Source organism: Pseudochaenichthys georgianus, chromosome 14 (genome assembly GCF_902827115.2).
Source record: "Pseudochaenichthys georgianus chromosome 14, fPseGeo1.2, whole genome shotgun sequence".
Classification (NCBI taxonomy): Eukaryota; Metazoa; Chordata; class Actinopteri; order Perciformes; family Channichthyidae; genus Pseudochaenichthys; species Pseudochaenichthys georgianus.
In genome coordinates, this window is record NC_047516.1 from 1,373,043 (window position 1) to 1,380,542 (window position 7,500).

Genomic DNA, 7,500 nt, shown 5'->3' on the forward strand with positions numbered 1-7,500 from the left:
AAACATAAATGAAATAAATAAAGTAAAAAAAAGTTTTAAATATAAAACTAAAACCATAATGAAATAAAAAACATCCACATATAAAATAAGAATACACATGTATTACCAGTATTACTAGAAATACTAAATGATGGTAGTTTAGCAAAAGAAAACTAAAACGAAGTACTTGTGTTTAGGGCCTCACCAGGAGCGAGCGGTGTCTCGGCTCAGAGTCAGGTCTGAGTTATGGGGTCAGAGAGTCGGGGCGCCGGCACAGAGGGGGGGGGGGGATTTTTAAAAGGCATAGCGTGAATTTCCGACAAGTTATGGTGTCTGTGTGGCAGGTGAAGAGGAGGAGGAGGAGGAGGAGGAGCAGACACCTGTCAGGAAGCAGCACATGTGCCTAACCCCCACTGGGGAAAGGACTCACGATGAAAGACAATAATTGTGTACGGCAAAACGTTGATTTGTTTCTAAAGATATTTAGTTATTTTCCAACGGAAGGAGATTTGCGGCAGAAAACATGAAATCCAATCCAACTTTAAAACCTCCAGACAAAGGTAAGAAGAACTCAAAGTAAACAATAAGAACAGCCATATATTAAAAATAATATAACTTTAATCAATCAATCAATCAATGTTTATTTATATAGCCCAATATCACAAATGTTACATTTGTCTCAGTGGTCTTCACAGTGTGTACAGAATATCAGTATGACAATACGACACCCTCTGTCCTTAGACCCTCACATCGTACAAGGAAAAACTTCCAAAGAAAACCCAGTTTAAAGGGAAAAATGGGAGAAACCTCAGGGAGAGCAACAGAGGAGGGATCCCTCTCCCAGGACGGACAGACGTGCAATAGATGCCGTGTGTAAATTGAAAAGATAATACATTTGCAACATAGGTAGTCCAAATGTTTGGAAATGCATGTGTGTATAACAGGAAGATGAATCCACGAGGATATCCATCCAGGACCTATGATCCAGGACCACAGCCACGACTCAAGATCCAGCGCTCGCGATCCAGGACACAGGACCGCAGGATCATCCATGACTCCGGATCCCAGCGTATATAGACACCAAAAAGAAAGACATTTGGGGAAGCTGGGTTAATCGGAACATGAGAGTACACGGGTATAGACAGAGAGAAGGAAGAAGTAAGATGTCCCCCGACAAACTAAGCCTATATCAGCAAAACTAGGGGCTGAATCTAATCAGCCCTAACTATAAGCTTTATCAAAAAGGAAGGTCTTAAGCGCACTCTTAAAAACGGATAGGGTGTCTGCCGCCCGAACACAAACTGGAAGCTGATTCCACAAATGTGGAGCTTGATAAGAAAAGGCTCTGGCTCCCATTGTACTTTTAGAGACTCGAGGAACAACCAACAACCCTGCATTCTTGGAACGCAATGCCCTAGTAGGACAGTAGGGTATAATGAGTTCTTTAAGGTAAGATGGCGCCTGCCCATTAAGGGCTTTGTAGGCGAGAAGAAGAATTTTAAATTCTATCCTGTGTTCTATAGGGAGCCAGTGTAAGGCAGCCAGAACAGGAGTAATGTGGTCCCTTTTCCTAACTCTGGTTAGTACACGAGCCGCAGCATTTTGAATCAGCTGAAGCGACTTGATTGACTTCTTGGTACTCCCTGATAATAAAGAGTTACAATAATCCAGCCTAGAAGTAACAAATGCATGGACTAGTTTCTCTGCATCGTTTTGAGGCAAGATATGCCTGATTTTTGCAATGTTACGTAGATGGAAGTAGGCGGTCCTTGAAATTGATTTTATGTGGGCGTTAAAGGATAAATCCTGATCAAATATAACACCAAGATTCCTTACAGTCTCACTGGAGGCCAAATTAATGCCATCCATAGTTAGTATATCTTTAGATAATTTGTTTCGTAGATTCTTCGGGCCAAGTACAATAACTTCAGTTTTGGTCGTGTTTAACATCAAAAAGTTTAAGGTCATCCACGTTTTTAAGTCCTTAAGGCAGTCTTGAATTTTATTTAGATGATTAATTTCATCAGGCTTGATTGATAAATATAGTTGAGTATCATCCGCATAACAATGAAAGTTTACAGAATGATTCCTTATAATATTGCCTAACGGAAGCATATATAATGTGAACAAAATAGGTCCGAGCACTGAGCCCTGTGGCACTCCATGGCTAACTTTGGTTTGCGTGGAAGATTCATCGTTAACACGTACAAACTGAGAGCGTTCAGATAGATAGGACCTAAACCAGCCTAAAGCAGTTCCCTGTATGCCAACTAAGTGCTCTAGTCTTTGCAATAGGATATCATGGTCGATAGTATCAAATGCAGCACTAAGATCGAGCAAAACAAGAATAGAGACAAGTCCCTTGTCTGAGGCTATTAGAATATCATTTGTGACTTTAACCAGAGCTGTCTCTGTGCTATGATGTGTTCTAAAGCCAGACTGAAAATCTTCAAATAAATCATTGTTTTTTAAGTAATCACACAACTGTTTTGCGACCGCTTTCTCAAGAATTTTTGAGAGGAACGGAAGATTAGAAATAGGTCTATAGTTGGCTAAAACCTCTGGATCGAGGTTGTGCTTTTTAAGAAGCGGTTTTATCACTGCTACTTTGAATGATTGTGGAACATAGCCTGATAATAAAGACATATTCATAATATTTAATAAAGAAGTGCTAATTAATGGAAAAACTTCCTTCAACAGCTTAGTTGGAATTGGGTCTAACATACACGTTGATGGTTTAGAAGAGAGAATCATTGAATGTAATTGTTCAAGGTTAATGGCTGAAAAGCATTCTAGTTTACTATCTAGTGTAATATTAGAACTTACGATTCCGGGAGCTGTTGATAACACTATACTGGTTGAAGGCAAGAGGTCATTAATTTTGTTTCTAAGAGTAACAATTTTATCGTTAAAAAAGCACATAAAATCATTACTACTAAGTGCTAAGGGAATAGAAGGCTCAATGGAGCTGTGGCTCTCTGTCAGCCTGGCTACAGTGCTGAAAAGAAATCTTGCATTATTCTTATTCTCATCTATTAATGAAGAGTAGTAGGCTGCTCTCGCTTTACGCAGTGCTTTCTTATATTCATTGAGAGTAATATGCCAAATTAAACGAGATTCTTCAAGTTTAGTGGAACGCCATATCCTTTCAAGTTGTCTAGACTTTTGCTTTATTTTGCGGGTTTCGGCATTATGCCATGGAGCTAATCTATGTTGTTTTATTTTCTTCTTTTTCAAAGGAGCAACAGAATCTAATTTTATTCGCAGCGCATCTATAGCACTATCAACAACATGATCAATTTGGGGTGGTGTACATTTTGTATAAGTTTCCTCCCCTACATGCAGACATGCTATCGAGTTAAGTATTGGTTGAATCTCTTCCTTAAATGTGGCTATAGCACTAACAGATAGGTTTCTGCTGCAAGAGCTTTTGACTAATGCTTTGTAGTCTAGTAACAGTACTTCAAATGGTCGGATAAAGCAGGATTATGCGGTTCGACTAATAGTTGCTCAATTTCAATACCATAAGTCAGAACAAGGTCGAGAGTGTGATTATAACAGTGGGTTGGTTTATTTACACTCTGACAGAAACCAACAGAATCTAATATAGAGTTAAATGCAACAGTAAGGCTATTTTTATCATCGTCAACATGAATATTAAAGTCACCTACGATAATTACTTTGTCTGTTTTAAGAACCAAAGTTGATAAAAACTCAGAGAATTCTGATAAGAATTCTGAATAAGGACCTGGTGCACGATACACTGTAACAAATAAGATTGGCTGCAAAGTTTTCCAGGTCGGATGCGTAAGACTAAAAACGAGGCTTTCAAAAGAGGTATAATTACATTTTGGTTTAGTATTGATAAGTAAACTTGAGTCAAAGATTGCTGCAACTCCACCTCCTCGGCCCGTGCCTCGAGCAATATGAGTGTTGACATGGCTGGGTGGAGTGGCCTCATTTATGCTGACATATTCTTCATGTCTCAACCAAGTTTCAGTGAGACAGCATATATCAATATTATAATCTGATATTAAATCATTTACCAATATTGCTTTAGATGCTAGAGATCTTATGTTTAAGAGACCACATTTAATCTTCCTGTTTTGTTGCACTGTAGTAGTTGTTACATTTACTTTTATTAGGTTATTATGTATGACACCTCTATTAGGTTTTACCTTAAATTGTCCTTGGGCAGACACACACACCGCTAATATTGGGTATTTTATTGGGTTCGGGATTCCTATGGGTGACTGCCTAGGAGAGAGCGCAGAGAAGCGTGTAAGACTGCGACTCCGCCTCCTGGTCTAAAGTCCACAAAGCCCTGAAATGTTTGCCGAAATGAGATCTGCACCTTTCAAAGTAGGGTGAATGCCGTCTCTCTTAATCAGACCAGGTTTTCCCCAGAAGGCTGTCCAATTATTTACGAAGCCCACATTGTTTGCTGGGCACCACCAAGACAACCAGCGCTGAAATGATGACATGCGGCTATACATGTCATCATTGATCAGATTGGGGAGGGGACCAGAGAAGATTACGGTGTCCGACATTGTTTTAGCATAACTACACACCGACTCCACATTAAGTTTGGTGCATTCTGATTGGCGTAAACGAACATCATTACCACCGACGTGAATAACAATCCTACTGTATTTACGTTTATCTTTAGCCAGCAGTTTAAGATGCGCCTCAACGTCGCCCGCTCTGGCCCCCGGAATGCATGTGACTGTGGAGGCTTCGGTCTCTAAATTCACGTGTCTCATAATAGAGCTACCAATAACCAGAGTTGGCTTCTCAGCGGGTGTCTCGCTGAGTGGGGAATATCTGTTAGATACGTGAACGGGTTGGTGGGGACCTGCGGGTTTCGCGTTATGCCCCTTCTGAACAGTCACCCAGCCTCCCTGCTGCTCGGGAGTTGCCGGGGGACGGCTAAGAGGAGCTACATTTTGCCGGTCCGCACATGCTAACATGGGCTTTACTTTAACTGAGTTACTTTCTAAGATGCGGAGCCGGGCTTCTATGGCTATGATTCCCGCCTCCAACCTAACAACTATACTACATTTAACACATGTATCCTTACCAGTAAGGGAGGCCGGGAAGTAACCAAACATGAGACAAGAAGAGCAGGAAATAGCACCAGAAGGTGGGGAAAGAGCCATGGCTAGCTATCAAGCTAAAGTAGCTACCGTTAGCAACACGAGTTACAGAGTGCAGAACGCTGAGGAGAAGAGAGGGGGGAAGTCACATTTGAGATTAAGAAGAAACAAAAGTAAGTGAACTTTATTTTGAATAATTATGAGGGTCCTATTTTTACTAGTTTTAGATGTTATGCCTTATTTTTATATACATTTTTAGTTCTCTTTCTTTTTTTAACTTATTTTAGATTTCTGAATTAAAGGTCACCTATCGTGCTACTTTCAGGCAATAGCACAGGTCTCAGATATATAAAAATATATAGAAAACATGTCTATGAAGTGTTTTGCTCAACAGATCCCCCATTCTAGCCACGCCTCATATCCCTCTATTTCACTTCCTGTTTCAAAAGTGCTGATTCGGGGATAAAGCTTTAAAGAGGAGGGGTCTGAGCCAACCTGGTCTCACCAGAATGCGTGACTCCACCACGACTCCTTAACACCACGTTTTTTTCATATGGAATGCAGTTGTAGGTCAACCAATCACAGAGCTTGAAGCAACGCGGAACAATAGCTGAGGATTCTGGGTAGTGTCGTGTCTTCGGCCATCCTAAACTGAACACATATTTGTTTCTCCGAATCGAAGGGGAAAATTACAAAAGCATTGCACACAATTTAAACCAATCAATGTTGTGTAATTAACAAGGATAATCTGGTGTTTTTGAGTTGATGAGTAGTGCAGATGGCAGTGTAAAATCAATCGACAGTAAGGGGAATACTTACTTCCGGGTGTAAGATCCTGCTTTATCCAATGGGAATGGACGCTCACATTGCTCTCCGTAATACAATAAAGGGGACATGATCAAATCGGAATATAATGTTCTTTTAAAAAACGTTAACTAAAGGGAACAATCTATTGGACACAGCTGAAGCTCTTCCTTAAAAACTAACTAATGTAATAAAAATCACAGTTGTATTACCCACAATGCACTGTTTTTTGAGACCAACAATTCGTAACTAATGCACCATAATACATTCTGACGAAAAATAAAAATGATTATGAATACAAATAAAATAAAAGAAGCCTCCCGTGAGTTACTACAAGCTATAAAGTAGATTTTAAACACGTTTTATAGAATAAAAGCTCACGGCTGGACGTTATAGAAATGCGTGTGTGCACCACGACAAAGAGCCTCATTCACTTCACATTGGGGTTGTTTGCGTGGTGCCGACACGTAGATGTAACAAAGTTCGTGACTCCACCACGCAATGCGGTGTTAAGGAGTCGTGGTGGAGTCACGCATTCTGGTGAGACCAGGTTGGTCTGAGCTCATGCGGGACCCGGCAGCTACCGTCTAAACTAAATGCTGCCGTGATGAAACGCCATATCATGGGTTATCAAGGATCCTCTCTGAAACAGTCTGGAGCTTCTACACATCATGCTACCAGAGATTAAAGCTCCCAAAGACTTGGCGCCGTGCCTCTGTCGTAGCTCTGCCGAAGCCAAATACATCTGCAGAAGACCCCAAGTCATACAGACCAATCTCGTTGCTCTCTGTCCCATTTAAGATCTTGGAGAGGATGATCCATAGCCGCATCGAGCCAGTGGTGGACTCCCAGCTCCCACGGGAACAAGCTGGTTTCCGTCGTGGAAGATCAACAGCAGACCAGGTAACACTGCTCTGCCAGGACATCGAGGACAGCTTCCAGGCCAATGAGAAAGCTGGGGTAGTGTATTTGGATCTGACTGCTGCATATGACACTGTGTGGCTCCGGGGACTCCACCTGAAGCTGCTGAGGACAATACCGGACCGCCACATGGTGAAGTTCATCATGGAGACACTTTCCAACCGTAGCTTCATCCTCCAGACCAGCAGTGGCCAGTGCAGTAGGCTCAGAAGACTGAAGAACGGGGTACCGCAGGGGTCTGTTCTCTCGCCGATGCTGTTCAATGTTTACATCCACGACCTACCTGATACAACATCCAGAAAGTATGGCTACGCAGACGATCTTGCCATCATGCTGAGCCGACCAACGTGGAAGGCGATGGAAGAGGGTCTTAACGAAGACATGGGCACACTAGTAGCATACCTCCGAAGGTGGCGCCGACAGCTCAGCGTCGGGAAAACAGTCGCAGCGGCATACCACCTTAGCACCAACGAAGCCAGGAGGGAACTTGAGGTGCGCGTCGACAACAAATGTCTGGAGGTCCAGCAAGCCCCGAAGTATCTTGGAGTGCGTCTGGATCGGACATTGTCCTTTAAAAAACACCTGGAAGAAGTCAAGGCCAAGGTGACATCCAGGGTCGCGCTGATCCGCCGCCTCGCTGGAACAACCTGGGGAGCCTGCGCTAAGACGCTGCGAATATCCACTCAAGCCCTGGTCTTCT